The sequence below is a fragment of the Rhinopithecus roxellana genome, chromosome 1, assembly GCF_007565055.1.
Source record: "Rhinopithecus roxellana isolate Shanxi Qingling chromosome 1, ASM756505v1, whole genome shotgun sequence".
Taxonomy (NCBI): Eukaryota; Metazoa; Chordata; class Mammalia; order Primates; family Cercopithecidae; genus Rhinopithecus; species Rhinopithecus roxellana.
The window spans coordinates 2,912,867-2,939,574 of NC_044549.1; positions in this window are offsets into that span (position 1 = coordinate 2,912,867).

The following is a 26,708-nucleotide window of genomic DNA, read 5'->3' on the forward strand; positions in this document are numbered from 1 at the left end:
AGTAATGAGTAAACCATCATAATTTTTTTCTGCAAATTCTTCTTTACTACAAATTCTGGTAGGTGTGGGATGAAAAGTGTTATATTAAGTGCTGCCACATCCTTCCTTGAGAGTTTCTCAATCAATCCAGCACTGTCTAGGGAGCTTTCCTCAGAATTTATAAAACTAGATACACCTCACTCACAGCTATCCCACATAGGTTATTGCCCTTGTATTTTCGTTTCTCAGTTTTATTTGTAAAATTTAATTTCTTGCCATTTTAATGTTTTTGGTCATTATGGTAGGTTGTATTATTTCTGCACAATTATTTGCCCCACCCCAGGCTTTGTCATACTTCTCTGTCATCAGAATACGATCCCTACACACTTTGGCCTTGGTCTTGTGACTTCGGACAATGGACTAGGAGCAGATAGTGAGAGACAGGACTAGCTGGATTTCCTAAGCTGACTAAGAATCCCTAAGCCTAGCTGGGAAAGTGACCACTTCCACCTTTAAACACGGGGCTTGCAACTTAGCTCACACCCGACCAATCAGATAGTAAAGAGAGCTCACTAAAATGCTAATTAGGCAAAAAGAGGAGGTAAAGAAATAGCCAATCATCTATCGCCTGAGAGCACAGCGGGAGGGACAATGATCGCGATATAAACCCAGGCATTTGAGCCGGCAAGGGCTACTCTCTTTGGGTCCCCTCCCTTTGTATGGGAGCTCTGTTTTCACTCTATTTCACTCTATGAAATCTTGCAACTGCACTCTTCTAATCCATGTTTGTTAGGGCTCCAGCTGAGCTTTCGCTCCCTGTCCACCTCTGCTGTTTACTGAAGTCGCAGACCCACTGCTGACTTCCATCCCTCCAGATCCCGCAGGGTGTGGGCTGTGCTCCTGATCCAGGGAGGTGCCCATTGCCACTCCTGATCGGGCTAAAGGCTTGCCATTGTTCCTGCAGGGCTAAGGGCCTAGGTTGGTCCTAATCAAGTTGAACACTAGTCACTGGGTTCCACGGTTCTCTTCCGTGACCCACGGCTTCTCATAGAGCTATAACACTCACAGGCATGGTCCAAGATTCCATTCCTAGGAATCTGTGAGGCCAACAACCCCAGGTCAGAGAACACGAGGCTTGCCGCCATCTTGGAAGTGGCCCGCTGCCATTTTAGAAGCCGCCTGCCACCATCTTGGGAGCCCTGGGAGCAAGGACCCCCTGTAATAATAGGACTTATACAATTTTTGAGCAGAAATGTTAAATGTACTCTTGTGGTTTGGCTTTGCCCCCTGAGCTTCTGCCTTCTAAAAAAAAAGACCAAACTGTGAAAAAGATCATGACTCAGATTAGGGCTGTTCCTTCACCCCTGAGACCTGGAATAAAAGTCACCTGGAGCCAAGTCTGGCTTCGGCCAGTGAAACCCAGCTGAACTCAGCAGTGTGGTAGCTGACCAGGGGTTTTATAAAACATGAGTGAGAAATAGACCTTTGTTGTGAGCCACTGAGATTGTGGCATTGTTTGTTGCTATAGCAAAAATTAATACAGTCTTCCATTTTAAAAAATTGCTGATCAAATTACATAAATGCTATGCTACATTCAAAGCTGTTTTCTTCATACAAATTTTACACATAATTTGGGTTGGTTAGCAGTACAATAATTCTTTGCAAGCAGGCCTGATACAACCCCCTCCTCTCTGACACCTTTTTTTTTTTTTTTTTTTTTTTTTAACAATCTCACATTCAAGAAGATAACTTTGATTTATGAATCTTGGAGACAATGTTAAATTCCAGGCATATAATATTTTGTGGTGTTTAACTCAATCAAGATAAAACAACCACATTGCATTCTTAAGATATTTGCTTTCTCCCAACTTCCTCCAAATAAACATCTTCTAAGGCTTAATAAACTCTTCTGTCTGCCTGGTCTTAATCCTTCAAATCTTGAGATCAGTCATCTCCCTCCTAAACCTTCTAAGTTTCTCTCTACAAAATCATGAAATTGACCATATAAATATTTTCTGCCTCCTTATCTTCCTTAACCCACAGAGAAAGGTAATATCTTTTAAGTGTTGACAAAGGGTTGAACTATTGAAGTATTTCAGTAAGGCAATAGCTCTGCAAAAGCCACCTATCAAAATACCCATGAAACACAAACCTCCCTATTATTAGTCATCAGAAATAATAAATCGTCACCATGCCAGCCTTTACAGCCTCTGACAGAATTGACCTGAAATATTCTCTGACCCTCCCTCACTTCCCATCTCCTGTGACTGCCAATCAAAGGGAGACAGTCCTGTCAGAGAGCTGAGCTGACTCAGCAAGAGTGAAAACAAGACCTTCGTATTTTTAGTAGAGACGGGGTTTCACCGTGTTAGCCAGGAGGGTCTCGATCTCCTGACCTCGTGATCCACCCGCCTCGGCCTCCCAAAGTGCTGGGATTACAGGCTTGAGCCACCGCGCGCTCGGAGGCTGAGGCGGGAGAATGGTGGGAACCCGGGAGGCGAAGCTTGCAGTGAGCCGAGATCACGCCACTGCACTCCAGCCTGGGCGACAGAGCGAGACTCCTCCTCAAAAATAAAACAAAAAACAAAAACAAAAACAAAAAAAACAAGACCTTCGGCTACTTAACATTTAATCACACAAAAGCCCTGGAAAAAAGAGATCAAAATGTGACAAAAGTTAACCTAAAACCAATAGAAATGGGGACATCTAAATACATATTGATGTGAAAGTGCTGCTCTTAGAATCTGGGAAACTAGCCCAACAGTCTACTGTTCAGGGACATAGGTGTTGGTTTTCTTTTGTTTCCCTCAAATTCACTTTCATCTTCCATTAAAAAACTTTCATGGGAATGCTAGTGAATGACTTAAGAAACAAATCTCTCCTGCTATAAACAAATACAAAGACAATGTGAATGCAAATTTCTAACCTTCTGCTGGGTCTTCAGGGGACCATTGCCCCCAGGCAGTTCTGGCCTGCTGGACTGGAGCCTGCTGTGTCAAGGTTGAAATTTGCTTTGAAGTCTGACACACGGCCTCAAAAATCTCTTCCAGGGCCACACTTAAAAGTTCAGTCCTGTCTTTATTCCAAAGCACCAGAGTCTCAGAATTCGTCATTAATTCGGTTGGGACAAGCTGAAGTGTATATGAACATTATGAAATACACATTCCTTTGTTGTGATTATTATGGGAATTTTCAATGGAGAGATGTTAACCGCAGGGATCTTTAGGGCTGGATAGTCTAATGATTCTTTTGAGGAACTGAGATAAGACTTAAAAGAAGATAGATCTAAAACTGCCACTCCTGGGAGTACACCTAATTTTGACCTTGACGTATTTTGCAACCTAAGGCTAGTGACAAAACCTCTGAATCTCTGTAAGGGAGCTATAAAATTTTGATGAGATGCTATTTTCAAGAAATTCTGAAAAATTAACGCTTGCCTAATTTTTGCTTTTCTTTCCTAGGTATTCAACAATTAACACACTTAAGTCCAGCCCTTATACCTACTCTCTTCACACACACACACACACACAAGCACATATACACACTTAAAATGTCAGTCTTGTCTTGATTCCAAAACACAACAAACGTGTATCAATAATCTCCACACCATAATCTAGAAAGAATGGACTTTATTCTTGTATCTACTGTCTTTCACACACACACACAAATGTGCACACATACACACTTAAAAGTTCAGTCCTGTCTTTATTCCAAAGCACGGCAGACATGTATCAGGAATCTCCACATCACGACCTAGAAGGAATGGACTTCAACGAGTCACACAGACTCAGTGGGCCAGTGTAAATTGCTAAGGTTTTCATAAAGCTCCTGAAGAGATTCAGGACATGCTACCTCACACTATTTTAGGTAAAGAAATTTGAGAGGACCACAGAAGCGGGAAGGTCATTCTCACCTTCCCATAATCTTTCCCTGAAGCAGATCATAAAAGCTAGAAAGGGTTTTCTGACCTCCTCCTGAAGTAGATCATAAGACCTTCATCTGGGAAGTGACCTCCCTCCACCTGGAGGAAGAGAGAATTCTTATCCGTGAAGACACAGGGACAAGGAGAATAATCTTGGCGAGTAACAGGCCTTGCTAAGCTCCCTTCAGTTAACTACCAATAGATCATATTTTGTATCCAATCAGACTTCTCCATGACTATCCACCTTTTTATCAGACTTAGTCAAAAAAAAAAAAACAAAAAAAAAACATAGGTTTTCCCATTTTTTCATATCTTCATTTCCTAATGACGGTGGCATCTATAGAGTAAATGATTACAGAGCCATTGTTATAGTTTTAATACAGTTATTTCAACAGCTTCTTGCCAGAAACCCAGTAATTCTTTGTAGTGACATGAAAACCTTTTGGGTGATTGACAGTTCTTCCCTCTTTGGTTCATTGTACTGTTAATTGTTAGTAATGGTTTTTTTCTGCAAGTTGCCAAAAAAAAAAAAAAAAAAAAAATTCAAAACCTCCAAACAACATAGATAACCAAAGAATATTTATATTTTCCTACAAATAGAAATCTTAAAAATTATTTTTAGGTTGTACAATTCAGAAGATCAACAAAATTTCATGAGGAAGACAGTTTCAATTATTAGCTCTACTGAACTGAACATATTCACTCCCCTGTGGTCACAAAATGGCTGCTCCATTTGAAGGGGTGGCCTGCCCCTCCACATCTGTGGGCGTTTCTCGTTAGGTGGAATGAAAGACTTGAGAAAAGAAATGAGACATAGAGACAAAGTATAGAGAAAGAAAAAGTGGGCCCAGGGGACCGGTGCTCAGCATACAGAGGACCCACGATGGCACCGGTCTCTGAGTTCCCTTAGGATTTATTGATAATTATCTTTACCATCTTAGAAAAAGGGAAGTGACAGGATAATAGGATCATCATAGGGAGAAGGTCAGCAGGAAGACATATGAAGAAAGATCTCTGTGACATGAATAAGTTTAAGGAAAAGTGCTGTGCCTTGATGTGCATATGCAAACATCTTCATAAACCTTTTTAGTGCATAAAGAGCAGCATTGCACTAGCAAGTCCTACCTTTCGCCTTAAGGCGGTTTTCTCCTTTCTCAGTAAACAGAACATACAATCGGGTTTTACACCGAGATGTTCCATTGCCCAGGGACGGGCAGGAGACAGATGCTTTTCTCTATCTCAACTGCCAACAACCGCCAAGAGGCCTTCTTTCCTCTAGTACTAGTCCTCCTCAGCACAGACCCTTCGCGGGTGTCAGGCTGGGGGACGATCAGGTCTTTCCCTTTCCATGAGGCCATATTTCAAGCTATCACATGGGGAGAAACCTTGGACAATACCTAGCTTTCCTAGGCAGAGGTCCCTGCCACCTTTGGCAGTGTGCATGTCCCTGGGTACTTGAGATTAAGAGAATGGTGATGACTTTTAACCAGCAAGCTGCCTTCAGGCACTTGTTTAACAAAGCACATCCTGCACAGCCCAAAATCCTTTAAACCTTGGGTCACCATAGCACATGTCTCTTGCAAGGACAAGGTTGGGGGTAGGGTCACAGATTAACAGCATCTCAAATATAGAACAAAATGGAGTCTCTTATGTCTACTTATTTCTATACAGACACAGTAACAGTCTGATCTTTCTTTCTTTTCCCCACATTTCCCCCTTTTCAACAAAACCACCATTGTCATCATGGCTCATTCTCGATGGTCGCTGGCTCTTTGGAACTGTTGGGTATACCTGCCGACTAACACCATTTTAGGCATCACATCCCAACACAGCAATGTTCAAGAAAAGAGAAGGAATATGTTATAGGCCTATGCCTATACCCACCCCTGGTGAGAGTGATATGGTTTGGCTCTGCGTCCCCACCCAAATCTCCTGTTGAATTGTGATCCTGAGTGTTGGAGGTAGGACCTGGTGGAAAACGACTGAATCATGGGGGCAGATTTCCCCCTTGCTGTTGTTACGGAGTTCTCATGAGATCTGGTTGTTTAAAAGTGCGTAGCACTTCCCCCTTTGCTTCCTTACTCCTGCTCCAGCCACAGAGGAGATGCCGGCTTCCCCTTCACCTTCTGCCATGATTGTAAGTTCTCTGAGGCCTCACCAGCCATGTTTCCTATACATGCTATGGAACCGTGAGCCAATTAAACCTCTTTTCTATATAAATTACCCAGTCTCAAGTAGTTCTTTATAGCAATGTGAGGATGGACTAACGCCTAGGGGAATGGGACCATCATGACTGGTTTATTCTAATAATGTTTCACTGACTGCCTACAGCTGGGGCTGCCACCCTACCATCTACTCCACTGCAACACATAGCTCTCCTGAAGAGGTAGGGTGTCTGTTGGAAAAGAGGAAAGGTTGTGAATGGTTGGTTTCTGCTACATCCAATGACTGTAGTTTGCTTTCTAGATGCTCAGCACCCTACATGGGAACACACCAACCCTGCCTACCACCCCACTCTCAAAAAGTTCATCTTGCAAACTATGAAGGTTCCCATTTCTGAAGAAATGCTCTGAGACAGACTCTATGAGGTATTGTGCCAGGGATACAACAGGATTACATAACATTGATTTAACAATCATATATTATACAACTGTTGTAAGAGATCAAGACCATCCTGGCCAACATGATGACACCTGGTCTCTACCAAAAATACAAAAATTAACTGGGTGTGGTGGTGCCGCCTGTAGTCCCAGCTACTCAGGAGGCTGAGGCACGAGAACCGCTTGAACCTGGGAGGCAGCAGTGAGCTGAGATAGCACCACTGCACTCCAGCCTGGCGACAGAGTGAGACTCCATCTCAAAATACATACATACATACATAGTGGAAATTTATTTCTCACACTTCTGGCGGCTGGAAAGTTTAAGATCAAGACACCAGTAGATTTAATGTCTGGTGAATGCCTGCTTTCTGGTTCAGAGATAAAGCCTTCTAACTGTGTCCTCACATGGCAGAAGGGACTAACAAACTCCCTTGGACCTATTGTATAAAGGCACTAATCCCATTTATGAGGGCTCCAGCCTCATGACCTAATCCCCTCCCAAAAACCCCTCCTCTGAATGTGGTTACCTTAGGTATTAGGGTTTCAGCATATGAATTTAACAGGGAAACAAACATTCTGACCATAGCAGACACAAACAATGATTTTGTTTTATCAACTATTAATAATAAAATAATAACCATAAATTTCTTATGGAATAACAATAAACAACCAATGCTTATATAGTGTTTTCATTTTTTTACTTTCCATGAAATAATACATTTAATTCTTTCAACAACTCTTAGATAGATACTATTATTATCTCCATGTTACGGAGGGAAAAACTAAAGATCAGAGGCATAGTCACTTGGCCAAAGAAGCATAATAACCTGCCAAAGATATACCATTTGTAAATAAAAGAGCTATATCTGAATGTAGGTGGTTTGATTCCAAAGTCCACATTATTAACTACTACAGTGTAATCTTTCTCTGCATATAACAAAGTTTATCTGCCAATCAAGATGGTGGCATGAAACACAGGCAATTGAGGAACCAGAGCACATGAAGTTGAATAAAGAGGCAACGTCCAGTTCATGGAGGTTCTAGTTTGCCTTCCTGAGAATGCAGAAATATTATTCTTCATTCAAAAATCTACTTATACAGGAAATGATATTTTGAAGCCTGTGGTCAAATATCCCCAGTCACATTATAGGTCAGCCTTAACCAGTCAGGCGGCCGCTAGAGCTCCTTTCTGGGCCTGCTGAAATAGTAAAAGGGGGCACAGAGCCAGGGGCATATGCCCATGAGGGGCATCCCATCAGGGTCACCACTAAATTGTAACTGTAACAGGTCCATTTTCCAATGCGTGTGTCAAGTCAATTTGCAGAGACACCAGATTACAGCAGAAAAAGATATTTAATTTTAGGGCCACTGAACGAGGAGATGGGAGGAAACCTCAAATCTGTCTCCCTGAGGAGTTGGGGGCAAGTGTTTTTAAGGGTTTTGGAGTGGACCAAAATGTGGAGACCGTTGATCGGTCAATGAGTGCAGGGTAAAGTCATGGGACAAGGAGATGAAGAAACTATTCTCATGCTGATTTGGTTCTCTGTGAGGATCGGTGGAACCCAGGTCTTAAAAACATCTTAAGCAATTCTTAAATAAAAGCTTTATGATTCTAACATCAGAGATCCTATCCAAAAGAATAACAGAAGTGCTAATTAATCATTAAACATAAATCCTATCCTATTCTAACGTCAGAAATCCTATCTATAGAAACGATGGGGATGTAAATGGTTAGCATCTACTGCCGCCTGACTTTCGTTAATAAGAAAGTCGGTCACAGTATAGCCTGATTAGTGCTTAATTAAAACTCTATTTCTGTCCAGAATTCTTGTAAAGCCTTAAGAATGTCACTGCTCTTCTCCTAGATCTTGACACTTCCACAAACTGCTAGGATGATAAGCCCAGGTCTTTATCATGTCAGAACCCATAGTCTCTCTTCCTTCTGCTCTTGCATCCTGGAAAGTCTTCCTGCTCTGAGAGAAGAGCTCCATTCTCCTTCTAGCTTTTCTAAGACACTCTTGTTATAGCTTCAAATCCATTTCTTCATTTTATTTCCATAAAAATGATTAGAAATGGCCTAAATGACTCAGCATTTTAAAAACAAATCCAGAAAGACTTTCAGACTACCTCGGTTTTTACCCCTTCCAGATGCCTTCCTTGAAGAGGTAGAATACGGAGCAGTTCTCCCCACTTAATCCAGGGAAAGACTGGGAAAGTAAAAGGAAAACAACATAAAGCAAACACCCAAGAACTTGTTTCTTACAGCACTGGAGAGTGATAAAAAGTTTTAAGCTGATGGCTAATATGATTAAATAGGGGTTGAGGAGAAAAATCTAAGGACAATATGGAGAAGATCTTCCTAGAGGCAGGGAGACCACCAGTGAGGAAGCCCTTAGTATAATCCAGAACAGAGGTAACTCACAGAATGTTAGTGAAGATTGAGAGTAAGGAGTGGCTAAGAGAGAGATTAAAGGAGCATGAAACTAACTTTTACAGGGTTTACAATTCATTTAAGGAGATTATATGCATGATAGCTAGATTTATTGAGTGCTTATTACATCCCAGTTTCTCTTGATAAGTGCTTTACATGCAATAATTTTTAAAAATCTCGTTATTAATTTTCATATTGATTATAAGTTGAAATAGGAATATTTTGCATATTGGGTTAAACAAACTATGCTATAAAATTAGTTTCTCCATTTTAAACATTTTTAACGGCTACTATATTTTTAAAATTATGGATATGACACACATTTGTGGCTTTCATTTTTTTTTCTATCAAACAGCACTGATGTAGAATGCATAGTTCAGTCCTATTTTTTTCTTTGGTTTATTCCCTTAACTACAAGAAAGCTTTTTAATCTTTGGAAAACAAAATTTAAAAAATCTTGTCCTCAACTCTACCTCTGTCATCAAGCAGTTGCCTGACTTTTAAAAATGTATTTGCCACTTCTTGAATGAAGCAGGTAAGAATGTTTTACTTTCACTGAGAGCCTTCTGTGTGCCAGCATTGGGGTTAGACACTTCATATGTCTTACTCATTCTCACAACAATGAGATCATTTCTGTTAATCACTCCCTCAACTTACATAGGAGGAAACTGAGACCCCAAGAAAGTAATTATTTTAAATAGAGTCACACAGAAATAGGTATTAATGAGGTAATATTGCAAAAAATCCCTGAAAAGATATATGATTCCAAAACCCATCCAAACTTTTTCAGATCCATGATGCTGCTCTTTGGCAGAAACATCCTGTATTTCCTGTTTTAATTTATTGTCACTTATTCAATTTTTTACATGAAGATGTTTTCTTCTATCTTTACTATTTTAATACTGTAAACTTTTAGATCTCATATCACTTAAGCTGCTACACTTTTGTTAGAGTTAACCACACCCTTAAATTTTTCTCCTTCTTTGACTTCAGAAACATTCCTATCACTTGTAAGGGCAGTTACTGGCTTGCCTCCTAAGTAACCATACACTCTTATCTTTTATTAAAGTATTGGCTACACCACATTATAAGTTGTTTATCTGTACTCCTTATGTTGACCTGCTTATGAGTGTGCATTGTGTTTCAACCATATTAATATCCTATGAATCTACTGTAATATCTGAAAACATAGCAAGCATGTGATAAATGATAGTTGAATTGGAATGAAAGGATGTTCACATTCAATTGATAGTACCTATGACTTCTTAAATATGAAGGAAAAAGATTAGTCAAAAATAGCCCATAGTTTTAAATCTGCATCATTAGAATGGCAGAGTATTTTATAAACAGAGGTTGACAGGGATGCTTTAATGAAGAGAGAAGATAGTATTTTATAGGGAATACATAGCATCTGCGGTAGCGATGAGGTATACAAATGGGCATAGAAGTCTGCTACCGTCTGGGTTCAAAAGTTCTGCTGACATATATATTCAGATGGATGTCAAGGCATATGGAGCCACAAATAATAGGTGTAATGTCGATGTGTCTGCTATGGGCTTGCATCTGAAAAAGAAGAACATTACTGGTTTTCTTTCACACAATGTTCACAGAAATTCTATGATATAGGTGTTACTATCCTTAGTTTACAAATCAGGGGAAATTAATGTAAGTTGTCCAAGGATACACAACTGTAAGTGTCAGAGCCCAAATTTAAATCCAGTCATGTTCCCTGAACTGTCCCAATTCACTGCAGAGTATAAGGCCCGAATTAAAACTGAGAAGCCTGGACTTGAGCAACCCATTTTTGCCACCACGTTTTTTGACCACTTTTGTTCATTAGAAGAATTGAAGGATAGAAACATTTTGCAAAGTTCCCCATTCCTGTCTACCTCTAACCACATTTGATGGTAGTAGCCTCTTTATCATTTTGCTGAGTATCATCTTTTCAGAGGTTTAGCAACTTGCTTTTTCTTATTTATTTAAAAAACATGTATTAAAATGTTTTCTATATCAGTATTTTCCTCATTGTATTCAATGAATGCCTAACATTTTGTGGAAAATGTAAAAATGTATGTAACTTTCATAATTGATGGTTTCCAACTTCATGCTATTATAATACTATGAGAATCATTCATGTACATAAATATTTGCACACTTACATGTCTATGAGATAAAGTCTTAGAAGCTGTATTTCTGGGCCAACTGATATAAACTTTAAATTATGGCAGATACTACCAATTTTACCTTCCTTTAAAATCTGTGTCAATGTATAATCCCAACAGTGGATGACAATTTCTGCAGGCGTATATTTAAAGATCCAATCTTACTCTTTTAAAGCCATCTTGAGGTCACTCTATGCAAGACCCCTCTCTGGTAAAGCTTTGTTGGGGAGATCCCTGTATAAACATTTTGAGTCACTGAAAATCAACATGTCATTCCTATCCTGACAGCCCAATCTCATGCTGTCCTGGAAAAAAATATCTTGCAGGCCAATAGAAATAATCTGCTCACTGGGCAACTGTTTTGAACCAGGACCCAACTATAGGACCTTGACTGTTCCCCACAGACACAAACTGGAGCCCTAGGAGCATCTGATCACCATGCAAAGTAAAGGGTCAAAGAACACCTCAAAGAGAAGCTGGAACCAGAGCCTCAGAGGGTCCTTGTTCCAGATGACAGCACCTTATCCAAAAGGCACTGTGACTCACAGCCAGCCTAGTCCTTAGAAGGAAACTTAAAAATTTTAAGAAAGACACTTCAAAATACGAGATTTCCTGTGAAGTGGAGTGGGTCGGTGGCCCCCGAAGCCAGTATTTGCCAGGATAAAATTGTGTTATTGACTATGCCAATTAGCAGTGAAGTCATGAGAATGAATTCAATCTTTTGGGAAAAAAAGTGGAAATAAGTTCTCTAAGGCAAAGGTGAAATAATCTGATAGAGAATTGTAGATTGATATGCTAAAGATAAAGAGATGTAAATAAGTGAAATGAAAGGCCTAGTCCACTTCCTCCAGAAAAACATGCATATGTCAAAAACACCTTTTGGAAATAATTCTGCCTACTACTCTTACTATTTATTACCAAAGTGACAATAAATTTTGATCTAGTAGAGAGAATAGAAAAAAATGCATTGGATTTCTAGTTGATAGAGGTAAAAACTTTATTATCATCTGGTATATTATATTTTATTAATAGTTGTCTATTTACCTTCAGGTAATGTCAAAAGTTATGAAATTCTTTTTCATTTAAACCAACTTTCTCTCACTCAGACTCCCATGACTAAGGTTGAAGGCTCTGATAGGCAGAGAATAGCATAGGTCTAGGTCTTCTCCAGCAAGTCAGACTTCTTTTCCCATTATGTTATACAGTTTGTGATTATGTATTGAGGTAGAGATTATATGTTGATAAAAATGGCATGGTCATGGCTTAGTCAGCAAAATATCGTGGACTAATGACTTAAGCAATAGGAGTATATTCTGACAGTTCCAGAGACTGACAGTCAAAGATCAAAGTGTCATCAGGGTCAGTATCTACTGAAGGCCTTCTCCTTGGGTTGTCAGTGACCACCTTCTCACTCTGTCCTCACGTGATCTTTTCTCTCTCTTTTTCTCTTCATATAAAGCTACTGATCTCATCCTGAGGGCCCTATCCTCATGACCGCATCTAACTCTAATCACTTCCCAAAGACCATCTCCAAATACTGTCACACGGGGGCGTCGGGCTTCAACATATTAACTTTGGGGGGACACAAACCTTCTGTCTATAGCAAATGTATAATTTTATGTGTTGACTTTGCTGGGCCATGGTTCCCTGCTATTGTTCAAACATGATTCTGGATATTTCTGTGAAAGTCTTTTTCAGACGATAGTAACATTGACATCATTGGACTTAGAGTTCGGTAGATTACCCTCCATAATATGGGTGGCCCTCATCCAGTCAGTTGAAGGCCTCAAGAGAGCAAAGGCTGACCTTTTTAAGCAAAAAAGAATTCTGCCAGCAGGCTGGGTTTGGACTCCAGCTGTAATTATCTCCAGGGCGTCTATCGTGCAGGGCTACCTTGCAGAGTTTTGACTTGCCAAGCTTCACAATTGTGTGAACCAATTTTTAAAAATCTCTCTCTCTCTCTCTCTCTCTCTCTCTCTCTCTCTCTCTCTCTCTCTCTCTCTCATGCACACATCTATAAAAATACTGTCAATTCTGTTTATCTGGAGAATGTGACTAATAAAAATACCTACCATTGATTGAGCATTTATCATGTAAACAATTACTTTTCTAATTATCTTACAAGTGCTATCTCATTTAATTCTTATAGCAGCTAAGAGGTGGTTAGATAGTGGATAATGCCAGCTCCACTTTACAGAAGAGGAGAAAGAGGCATTCCCAGATTAATTGGCCGAAAGCGCACTGATTGTGGCATATTTCATGTGTGAACTAAGGCAGTCTGGTATTAGAGCCCACGCACGTAATCACTGTTTCATCACTTGCCGAAATACGGGGTATTGGAAGAGATATATTATCAAATCTTTCAAAAATGGACACTGGTGAAGTAGAGCAATTTTTGTATTGCAATTAGAAAATGTCAATTTGGGAAAATATTTATGTTGTTATGTAAGTAATAGGAAAAAGAGGTTTTGTACTGGGAATGCAATCAGCCCCATTCAGGACTTGAAAGTTCAGAGCCTGAATTGAGCTGATTGCAAGCAAGACTCACAGCACTCATAAAACAATCAAATCACTCCGTTTCTCGTAGACGTTTTCTTATTTAACTGAGTTGTAAGTGACATCTTCAGGGCAGATGACATTTAAAATTATTTTTTTTTCTCTTGGTTATGCCTGCTTGAATAGTGTTGTAGGCCAGCAAATGGGTCTCTACACCACTGAAAGAGTAAGTGACCTTATTTTAAGCTTTGACCTTGCCTGCAGTGTCTTCCCTGTTGATTTGTTAGCTGTGAGTGTGGTGTATTGTTTCAGTATAGCAAGGTCTTTGAAGTTCCATTTTTTTGCCACTACCTCCTTCCCTAATGATTTCCAGCTGTTCAAAGAACTGCTTTGAAACCCAGTCAGGAGCCAAATGTTTTGTAGTAAAGCTGATTTAAAACAAGTCTAAAATAATTCTTACATTTAGGGGACGAAGGGTGCTAGAAATAAATGAACAGAGCATACTCCTTCAAAATCTGCCCCCACTTGATCACTCAGAAATGGGTTTGCTTTTCATTATGTGCAGGAAGAAAACAACACAGACTGCTGACATTTATAACAAAGCAATGGTTGTAACACATGCTTTACCAGGATTTAAAAGCAGAGCAAATGAAATTTTATAATATGCAAACTGTTTCAGGGCAAATATGATGCCAGCAAAGGGACGAAATCATTTATTTGCATTGATTTTTTTCTTCTAATGTACAGGAGCCTAGAAGGCAATATATTTGTTTCTTTAAAAGATGCAGTAAAATCAGAATTTAATTTGTGTAGATGGTCTTAAACATATTGGAGCAATAGGGAGATCACTGTCATATTATTTTTATTTAATACTTACTAAATAACAACTATGTCTAATAAATGCCTTCAAAGCAGATTTCCCGGTGCCTAGATTTTGTTTATTAGAACCCGTCAATTAGGCTCATATCTTACAAGAATACTTCTTTTCTATCAGTTCTACGGTATAGACACTATTTCTTATACAGGTATCTGTAGCAGTACATAATACTATGCCCTACCCATAGTGAGTGTTAAATAAATATTTCCTAAATGTATGATATTAGATAAAATCAAGAACATACTTTTTTGTAAAGCCACAGACCAGAAGGTGCTCGCACTAGAAATATGTAAAATTAGAAGCAGAAAAAATTGAAGAAATGTTCTAAAAATATCTAATGTTCATCATTAATCTCTAAATGAAGTATCCAAGATTAGTCAGAATTACTTTCCCTTAGGATCACCAATTAATTGTAGGAAAGGGCAGGGTAGAATTGTAATTGGTAAATGGTCATGGAAAAAAGTTTTCTCATGAGAGAGGTAAGTAAAAGACATAAGGAAGACACGAGAAACAAGAATGCATGAATTAATGGAGATATATATGCTGCAAGCAATGGTAGCACATAAAGTGTCTATTAGTTTCATATTGCTGCTGTAACAAATTATAGCAACTTAGTGCTTAAAACAAAATAGAATGTATTACCTTACAGTTTTGTAGATGGAAAGTCTGAAGTTGGTGTTACCAAGCTAAAATCAGCAAGGTAACATTTTTTTCCCTTTTCAGCTTTGGACGCTGTCCACATTTTTGGCACTTGGCCCCCTTCCATCTGCAAAACCATCAATGGCTTAGAGTTTGCAACAGAAGAAATAAAAGACGAGTAATACTTTTTAATTGGCAGAATTCTCACAGGTTATCTGATAGTAGCACTGAAGTTATGTTTCTAAAGAAAAGGAGGATTTGGGTACATAGTTCTGTCTACCTGTTTCATCTGTTTATCTTCTGTCTCTTCCCAGTAGAACACAACCTTCATGAGAGGTCTGGCACATAATAGGTGTGCAATAAATAGTTCTGGAATGAATGACTTGATGAGGATAAAACCTTTTCTTTTGGATCCTAGATAGGTAGAACGTGACTAGATGTCTCCAGATAGCCAGCTTCTCCAACATACTATAAGTGCTTGCCTGAAGTTGGAAAGGTAGAAACCAACTGTTTTAGTCCATTTGGACTGCTGTAACAAAATACCATAAATTATGTAACTTATAAACCTCAGAAGTTTGCTTCTCACTATTCTGAAGGCCAGAAAACCTAAGATCAACACAGACTCCATGTCTGGTGAAAGTCTCATTTTTGACTCAGAGATGACACCTTCTTGCTGTGTCCTTATATGATGGGAAAAGTGAGGGATTTTTATCGAGCCCTCTCCCAGGCCAGTTTATAAGAGCACTAATCTCATTCATATGGTCTCTGCCCCCATGACCTAATCATATCCCAAAGGCCTTACCTACTAATACCATCACCTTGGGGGTTAGGATTTCAGCATGTGAATTTGCAGGGGACAGAGTCAGGCCATAGCACCATTCCTTTGTTCAAGAGAAGCTTAACAAAAAGATGTATCAAGAAAAAGATAACCTTGTTTGGGTCTCCAGATGCTGAGGCTTGAAATTTTGCTTCCTCCCAAAATTAATGTGTTGAAATCTAACCCTTCAAAGTGATAACGTTAAGAGGTGGGGCTTGGGGAGGCGATTAGGTCACAAACTGGATTAGTATTCTTATAAAAGAGGCCTGCGACAGCTTGTTCACTCCTTCTGCCATATGAGGACACATAGAAGGTGTCATCTATGAGGAGCAAGAGCCCTCAGCAGACACCTCATCTTCTGAAGGCTTGATCTTGGACTTCCCAGGCTCCAGACTTGTGAGCAATACATTTCCATTATTTATAAATTGCCCAGTTTAAAATATTTTGTTATGGCAGCTTGAATGGCCTAAGACTCTGGCTCTCAGCTTCTTTGAAATCAGCCAGATTTCAGAGCTCTCAACTACCAAATTCAATGTACCAGTAAGTTATATTTTATGGCTCTATTTGTGAGTTGTTGTCTTTTATAACAGAAGGAATTCTGATAATACATCCACCATTGCCCCGTCAAGTCTCTTTCCCCTTTCTGAAATTAGTTCTAGTTTTCTGCTTCACTGTGTTCAGAATACATAGACACTTGTCAGTTGGAAATAAACCTAGTTTGTTTCTCCTTGCACGATCTCCTGAAAATTTTAATAAAAATTAAATACAAGAAAAAGAAAAGGGGAAGTCTGTGCCCTCTTCCATTATCCTTACAAGCTTTGCTGAATGCCCTGAACATGTAGGAATGTGCTAATTTGCATGGTTGCTACTGCAGTACATAACGGTGATTTAAAATGAGACAGGGAAAAACCTGGATGAGATCCAAGTTCAAATTTCAGAAGAGGGACTGCTTGAAATTAAATCCCCAAAACTAAGTGTCTCTTAGACTTTAATTATGCCTCTTGGTGAAAAGCACCTGAATGTTTTCAGATCCTAATCAATCATATCCTAGTCGTGTCCACGCAAAAAAAAAAAAAAAAATTGAAAGTTATTCTTGATAATAGTGGCCAATAAACTTTATATTTTCTAAATCCCCCCTGTAAATACGTCAGCACTTCAGCTTCTACTCTTTTTGTTTTTTCATCACCCCCAAGCACCAAGGTCAATAAAACACTTGGAAGAAATGAATATGCTGTATACATCCAGAGATATACTGTATGCATCTGAACAACAGACTTGTAGTGCACCATTTTATTGAACTCTTATTTCATTTCAAAAGCTGAGAGGAAAAGAGAACCACTGCAGATCTATCAAGTATGCGGGCTTTAATATTTACTTTAGCCATAAACAGCAAGTGACATGATGAGGGCTTACTACCATAGTGGAAACTCAGGTTGTCAGTAGCAGAAAATGAAAATTTTATTTATGGAAGTTGTAAGCTCTAGAAATGATATGTATTATTTTTCTGTTCTTGGTGATTTATAGATTAAATGAATTAGTAGTCACTAAGTTGCAGCTTCATATTTTTTCTCCTTAGAAACCAACATTTTAAAGATGTTTAGGTAAAAATTTTTCAAGAGACAAGACAAGGACTGATTAAGTGCCTGAACTTTTTTTAGAAGAAACTATGGAATTATGAAGATTAGACTTACTGAGAGGTATTGTATATGTTGGTTTCCAGAAAACGAATAAAATTAAATCGTCTATTTTCATGTATGTGACATAAATGTATTTTCTTTGTAGAAATACAAGATTGGAATCCATTTCATGAGTCTCTGGAGTTCAAAAGAATATTCCTAGGTTACAAAGCCTATATTATCCCAATTTTTAAACAGACAATTTTTTTTTTTTTTTTTTTTTTTTTTTTTTTTTTTTTTTTTTTTTTTTTTTTTTTTTTTTGAGACGGAGTCTCGCTCTGTCGCCCAGGCTGGAGTGCAGTGGCCGGATCTCAGCTCACTGCAAGCTCCGCCTCCCGGGTTTACGCCATTCTCCTGCCTCAGCCTCCCGAGTAGCTGGGACTACAGGCGCCCGCCACCTCACCCGGCTAGTTTTTTGTATTTTTTAGTAGAGACGGGGTTTCACCATGTTAGCCAGGATGGTCTCGATCTTCTGACCTCGTGATCCGCCCGTCTCGGCCTCCCAAAGCGCTGGGATTACAGGCTTGAGCCACCGCGCCCGGCCACTTAACATAATATCATTCAGTGTCATCCATATTGTCACAAATAATAGGATTTTCGTCATGGTTAGATGGTACCCCATGGTGTGCATATGCCACATTTTCGTTGCCTGTTCATTCATTCATGGGCACTTAGGTTGATTCATATCTTGATTGTTGTGAACAGTGCTGCAATGAACATGGGACTGCAGATATCTCTTGGATATACTGATTTCATTTCCTTTGGATGTGTACCCAGTAATGGAATTACTGGATCACATGGTAGTTATATTTTTAATTTTTTGAGGAAGTTTCATATTGTTCCATAGTAGTTGTAATAATTTACATTTCCAACAGTGTAAGAGTTTCCTTTTCTCCACATCCTTACCAACACTTGTTACCATTTTACTTTTTTGGTAATAGACATACTAATTGGAGTGAAGTGGTATCTTATGCAATTTGGATTTGCGTTCTTCTGGTAAAATAATTGTTTCTAATTTTCGCCACAAACCATTTCTAATTTCTCCACTGGTATTCATCAAATAGCTATTAAAAAGTAATGGCAAAACTCGCAATTACTTTCGCACCAATCTAATAAAAGTAAATGAAGTGAAAATGCTTTTTTTATTTAAAAAAAAAGCTTATGGTTATACTTCTAATTCCTTTTTCAGTTAACATACTTTCCTATTACACTGAGTGTACTTAGCAGCCTGTTGCATTATTCATAAGCTCGCTAGTTTACACGGGTTTTTCTTCATTCAAAGGAATTTTTAATTTATCTTAGAACCATGATTTTGGTAGAAGAAAGCCTTTTGATATAATCAAAAGATAAGACCACACTAAGTAATGTAATGTTTATTTCTGATGGCATATAGACAAAATGAATTCATTTTTTCTATCACTAATACCAAAGAGAAATATTCAACATTTTGTGATCAGATTTTATCAGGTTTTGCTATATTAGTAAAAATATTTAATGTAGAAAATAACATTTTAAAGTTCCACATTATTTCTTTGACATCTTATATCCTATGTTAGATTAAATAGGCATGTGTTCTTAAAATACGACACATAGATGAGGTTACGGGACTTCTCACTTGTGCATTTGATTCCAGTTTTGTTGCTACTCACTAATGAACCATGATAACTTAGATCTTCACTTAAGGAAACATTGAGCTCTATATCTCTATTTTCCTGCACCTAGAAAGACCCTTGGAACATATTTCACCCTCAACTAATATGTGTGTATTGTACAAGCACAGGTTCCAGTGATGATCGTAGCCCATCTTCTCAGGGCTCACAATCTAGTGGTGGTGGTATGCACGGAGTTTCGTGGCAAACAGAGGGGCGCATGGATGAGGGAAAGATTAAGGTATTATCCCGGAGAGAAGAGATGATGCTAGAACTGAATCTTAAAGAAAGGTCTCCAAGCTAGTAGATGAAAGACATAGAAATGGCCTTTTAGGGAGTGTAAAGTCCTCAGAGTGCAAGAGAAAGGAGCATGACCAGGGGTTCTGGAAGCAGGTGAGGATTGCTGGAATGATTTGAACAGGGTTGGAACTGAGGTAGAGAAATAGACAATAGCTATATTGTAAATCATGGTAGTTTGAAGTTTTTGAAGAAAATAATATAATTAGACTTGCATTTCAATACAAGTAATAGCATAACTGTAGAGAATGGACTAGAAGAGGACATATTAGGGGTAGAAAGACAGAGACCTATTCATAGACTGCTCCTAAGAGCTGAACTGAGATAAACAGGGACAATGAAAAGAAGTTGGATAGAAGATATTCCAAAGTGGAACTCTCAGGGCTAGGTGCCAGGGTAGATGCAGAAAATGAAAGCATCTGAGAGTGTCTAGATCTTTGGTAGATGGAGATAGATGGTACCAGTTAGAATGGAAGGGTTCATGGAGGGTATTTTAGAGTATGGCTCCTATATCAGCAGCTCTGGGACAGAGTCCAAACCATCTTTAAAAGCTCAAATATTTTGAATTTTAATATATACTCTAAATGAAATATATTATTTTTATTTTAATACAAAAACATTGAAAAAATAGATCAATAAAAATTATCCAATCTGAAGAAAAGAGAAAACACAAACAGAGCCTCAGAGACATCAGACATAACAACATAAGTGTAAGGGGAATCACAGAGGAAAACAAGAAAGGCGGTGAAATCATTTAAGGAAATAATGATTGAAAACATTCAAAGTTTGATGGAAACGTTCAAAATTTGATGGAAACGTGTCTGTAGAACAAAATGCTCAATAAACTCTAAAGGGGATAAACCCGAAGAGTTGTACACCTAGTCAAAGTGTTGAAAGATAAAGAGAAACAGAAAATTTTGAAAGCAGCAAAAGAAAAATACTCATCACATTCAGGAAAACAGCAATGAAATTAACATCTCACTTCTCTTTAGAAAAAATTGAGGCCAGCAAGTCATAGGATGGATCATTCAACGTTCTGAAAGAAGAAAAAAAAATCTATCAACCAAGAGTTAGAGATTGAAAAATAGTATCTTCCAAAGTAAAAATGAAATAAAGATATTTCCAGATAAATAAAAGCAGAATTTTTTTTGTACAGTACTGTTAACAAGAAGTGTTCAAATAAGACCTTCATATGCAAAGGTAATGACACCAGAGAGTAAACTGAGTTCCCAGGAAAAAATGAAGGTCATTAGAAAGAGTAAATATGTGGGTAAATATAAAACATTGCATATTTTTTTTTTCTCTTAGTTTCTTTAAAGGGCATAGGTTGAGTAAAACAACTGTAACATTGTATTTTGGGGGTTATAATATAGATAAACTATATATATGTAATTAATACCACTAGGAAAAAGAAGAATTATAACATTATTGGAGCAAAGTTTCTACATTTACCGGAATTAAATTTTTATTAACCCAAAGTTGATTTTGATAAGTTAAAATGTATATTGTAATCCCTTGAACAAACACTAAGAAAATAATTAATTTTAAAAAGGAAGGAAGAATTAAAAGAAAAGACTATCTTAAAATCACCAGAAGATAAAGTGGTACTCTAGAGAATATTTTGATACAACTTATTTCAACAAAGGGCATTGAATTCAAACAATTCCATGCAGAAAGGGCAATGTATTTAGAAAACCTAATTCTCCCAGGATTATTTTTTCCTCAGAATTTTTAAAAAATTTGTTGTATATTTATGCATCGATTGAGGTAAGTATCTAGGTTTATTTTCCCCCTTGCCTCAAATTTTGCATAAATTTTAACTCAAAGTGTGTCATTGACATACATTTAGGAGTTAAAACTATAAAACTTCTAAAAGAAAGTTTAGGAGAAAATTTTTTGACTTTGGGTACTAGGCTTAGTACCTGGGTGACAAAATAGTTATTGTTTTCACATACATAGAGATGGGGAAGACTGGGGGAGGAAGAGGTTGGATTTGGAGCCGAGGAGAAAGTGTCTTCTTTCAGACAATTTTCAGAAGCTGTAAATCATTCAGCTGTTCAGGAATGAGACAGTGAGAAGAGCTTTTAAATGCTTGAGTGTTGAAGCTGTGGTACCATGTGGGAATCTACAGTAGATGCAAATGGGTTGGGAGTAGCCAACTGTGCCAGATGCCACCGAGGGTCTGCATGGGATGAAGACAGAAGAGTGTGCGTCGGGTTTGGCAACATGAAGTAATAGCATATCACGGATATTAATTAGAGCCATTTCGATGGGATAATTTCGACAGGAGCCAGAAAGGACTGGATTTAAGAGTAATGAGCGAATAAAAGGAGAGACTGTGGACTTTCACGACTCTTAAGAGAAACACTACTCTAAATGGAACAAATCAATAAGGTGGTAGTGGAAGAAATATTTAAAGTAAAGTATATATAGTTTTTATGATTGTTTGTAAGTTTGTTTCTAATGTGAATTACTAGAACATGTTTTTAGAGGATTATGAAGAGAGAGTGAAAGGGAGGGAGGGAGGCAGGGATGGGAAGGGAAAGAAAGAGAAAGAGATACAGAGAGGGAGAGAATGATGGTCTCACAGAAGAGAGATAAATGACGGGAGCAGAATTGTCTATTGCTCCTTGTTGCTCTTAGTGAGGTGTGTTTTTCATTCTAGGTACTTTAGATAATACCTGAAGAATACTGTTCACTGGGATTTAAATAGCATTTAATTGAACAGCATCTCTGAGGACCTCTGTATCAGTTCGTTTTCACGCTGCTGATAAAGACATACTCAAGACTGGGTGATTTATAAAGAAAAGGAGGTTTGATGGACTCACAGTTCCACGTGGCTAGGGAGACCTCACAATCATGGTGGAAGCTGAAAGGCACATGTTACATGGCAGCAGGCAAGAGAGAGAATGAGAGCCAAGCAAAAGGGGAAACTCCTTATGAAATCATCAGTTACATGGCAGCAGGCAAGAGAGAGAATGAGAGCCAAGCAAAAGGGGAAACTCCTTATGAAATCATCAGATCTCATGAGACTTATTAACTACCATGAGAACAGTATGGAGAAAACTGCCCCCATGTTTCAGTTGGTTCCCACAGGGTCCCTCCCACAACATGTGGCTATTATAGGAACAAAAATTTAAGATAGGATTTGGGTGGGGACACACCCAAACCGTATCAACCTCCTAATATCTCCTGGAGGATGGGAGTATTATAGAAAAGGAAAATTATCTTTTTTCCCTAGTTACATCTTTTCCTGTATTTAGGCTTAACAGATTCAGTATTTGGTCATCTCCCCCTCCTGTGCTCAGTGTATTGCCTAAGTCAAGAAGCTCAGCATTCATTTTTGTGATTTACACAAACACACACACTAACAAACATACAAAAAAATGCATTTGGGTTAGCAACAGACTTTTCTGAAAAGCTGACACTGATACAAAATTGAAACAAGTTAAAATTGACAAGCTCTTTCAAAATGCTTCGTTACTTTTCTCCTCTGTTCTCATTTCTGCTCTTCGTCATTATAGGTGAAAGCAGTACTGCTAATTTCTTATTGTATCTATTTGATTAATTCTCTCCAGCCAATGCTCACAGGTACTCATTTTCCAATTCTAATTGATTTGCCATAATGTTTAGCTAAATAAAACATTGCCTTCCATAATCAAGTTATAAGAGTCTTTGTAAAGATAATCTTTTAGCCCTCCACAAAAATTATTATTCCCTTTTCTAGCCATAGCTGGCATATCTTCCCACCCTCATACAAAGTAATTAATGCCAAATATATTTGGTATTGGTAAACCACTACAATGTTTTCTGCAAGAGAAATTTTTGAAGACTGCCCAAAATCTTCAGTCTAGGTAAAAATGCAGGTGTGTGTTAACAGTTATTACTATAAATTGGAACACCTGTTAAGAAGTCTGTATTCCAGCTTTCTCTTCAATTCCAGCTGCAATTCAATGTCTTCACTTACTCACTAGATAATGCCAGAAAACATTATATGAAAGGATAAGCCAACATTCCCATCTGTTTCCAAGCAGAGTTCTCAAAAACTGTAACTTCCTCCAATTTAACCTTTATGGAAGGACTTCCAGAATACTGAGTAAGGGGTGTTTGAGGATTTGATCGAGAAAGCATATGGTGGTTAATAATTCTGGGTATTATATTTCATTGTTTTCCTTTTCCCTTCTTATTGATAGATCTCACAATTGAAAGGCAAATTCATACATACAATTACTGTATGTATTGTTTAGTACAAGCATGTTATTTAAGTATAACCTTATTTTTAGTTGTTTTACGTTTCATGAAAAAATTCTCATTTTTTTTTCCTTCTTTGCTGTGAAATTCATTAGTGTTTGGGAGAGAGAAAGAAATTTCAACATAAACCATTTATCGTGTGCCTGTTCTCGATTCACATTTTGTTTGCAAGTAATTCATATATTTATAAAGGCATCTTAAAAGGCAATTAAAATCAAAATGACACATAATTTCATGAAGTATATAGTATGTTAAATCTGAAGTTTTCCCTAAAGAAAACTGAACATAAAGTTAATGAAAGAAATATTCTTGAATAAAGATGCTCTTGTTTGGCTGGACACGGTGGCTCACACCTGTAATCTCAGCACTTTGGGAGGCGGAGGTGGGCAGATCTCCTGAGGTCAGGAGTTTGAGGCCAGCCTGGCCAGCATGGTGAAACTCCGTCTCTACTAAAAATAGAAAAATTAGCCAGGCATGGTGGCGGGCACCTGTCATCCCAGCTATTCAGAAAGCTGAGGCAGGAGAATCACTTGAACCTGGGAGGTGAAGGTTGCAGTGAGCCAAGATCATGCCATTGCACTCTAGCCTGGGCAACAGAGTGAGACTCCATTTCTAAAACAAACAAACAAACAAAAAAGATGGTCTTGTTAGCAGAAAATAAAAATACACAACTCTGTTATTTATGTAAATACAATTAAGTTTTTGTCTTTGTATCTGTTAATGTAGCACACACCAAAAAATAAGTCTAGGTTTTTTCTAAAATGTGGCATATTTGCGACGGTTGCCTTGACCTGTCAGCTTCATGGTCTAAAAGGAACTTGCATTAGGGTCTCTAGTTGACTTTACAACTTTTTCTTTCCCTTACAGACACAATAACACATCATTAAAAAGGTGTCGACAAGCCGACATTTAAAATGTGCATTTCTTTTTAATTTTATCTAATTTTATAGTTATATTTCCAAGTACTTACTATTTCAAAGCAGTATTTTTCACTGTGCCCGTTATGCCTTGATGATCAATATGCAGAATTATGTGAGCTAAACATTTAAAAATAGTAATTTTTTAAGATTCCAAAGAGAAAAGAAGTGGGGGCATTAAGAGTTAAAGGCTCAATTAAAGGCAAATGAAATCGATGTCCAATATAAGGACAATTTGGCAGCCAATAGGGAAAGTTAAGCATTCTCAAGATAACCAAGACTAACTGAAAAATGCCAAGAATGATTGAGCAACAAGAGAAATCATCAGTCATCTTACAGAGCCACTGAAAAACACAATTCAAGGTGTCCGATAGGGCCAGATACAGCACTTGAAGAAAATTGACACCTAACTACAGCATGAAGGATGTCAGGCCACTGATCATGCAAAGCATGCCATGGGTGTTAAGCTGTTATGGACAGAAAAGCAATAGAGTTTTAAATACAAGCTCAGACTCATATTTGCTGTGAAATTTAACATCACTTTAGTATCTGAAATTTGCCATTTTCACTTTTTCTTGAAGTAGAAATGTGGATCTAAATCAGAAGTCTTTTCTGTAAAGAGCCAGATAGTAAATACTTTAGGATTTGTAGAGCATACAATCTCTGCCTTCTCGGTTCTAGCTTTGTTGCATGAAAGCAACCAGACAATGCATAAAAGATTGAGCGTGGCTGTGTTACAATCAAATGGTATTAATAACACCCAAATTTGAATTGCATATATTTTTCACATTCAATGAGATATTATTCTTCTTCGCATTTTTTTTAACCTTTTAAAAATGTAAAAGCCATTTTCAGCTCATAGCCATACAACAACTGGTGGTGGGCTAGATTTGACCTGTAGACTACAGTTTTCTCAGGCCAGGAATAATGATACATATGGTGTTAATAAAAAGGTCATTTTGGGTTCAGCTATTGAGGGTATTGGTTAGCTTTTGCTATATCACAAACCACCATAGATCGTTAATGACTACTAATACCACCATTTATTGCTCATGATTTTGAGGATAATTTGTACTGGGCTCAGCTAGACCATTCTTCGGACCTTGGCCAAGCATGACTATTCTTGATTGGGTTTACGCTATGTCCATGACTTCATCTAGGAATAGTGGTTTATGATTAACTTATGTAGGATAGCTGGGACTATGAGAGATTTTCTACACATGGCCTCTCATTTTTCAGAAGTTTCCCTGGGCTTGCTCACAGGACAGTCAAAGGGTTCCAGATGCATGAAATCAAAAACTTCAATACCTTAGGCCCAGGCTTAGAGTGTCACTTCTCTTGCAATCTGTTGGTCAAAAGCAAGTCACAAACCCACCCAATTCTAGAGGTGAAGAAGAGACTATTTCTTGAATGGAGAAATAGCAAAGAGTTGTGGCCATTTATACAACCTGTCACAGTGAGTTTCCAAAGGCATTTAAGTAGTTATCATTAGAGCAACATTTGAAGTTGAGGCACTTAACATGATGCCGTAGGTTCTATCACAAAAGATTTTCATTGAGATGTATTAAAAGAATATTCAAGTGTATCCTCTGTGTTAGTTCTACTGTAACAGAATGCCTGAGACAGGGTAATTTATTGTGAACAGAAATGTGTTTCTTACAGCTCTGGAGGCTGGAAAGTTCAATATCAGGTTCAGACATCTGGTGAGGGACTTGCATCATCTCATGGTGGAAAGGCAAAGAGAAGGTAAGAGAGAGTGGGAGAGGGACAAAAGAGGGCCAAACTCATCCCTTTATGAGGAACCCATTCCTGAGATAACAAACACACTCCCGCTATAACAGTATTCATCCATTCAGGAGGGTAGAACCCGAATCACTTCTTAAAGGTCTAACTTTCTTAATATTGTTACAATGGCAATTAGATTTCAACATGAGTTTTGGGGGAATGCATTCAAATCCTAGTATACTTCAAAACCCAGTACCATGGAGTCCTTGC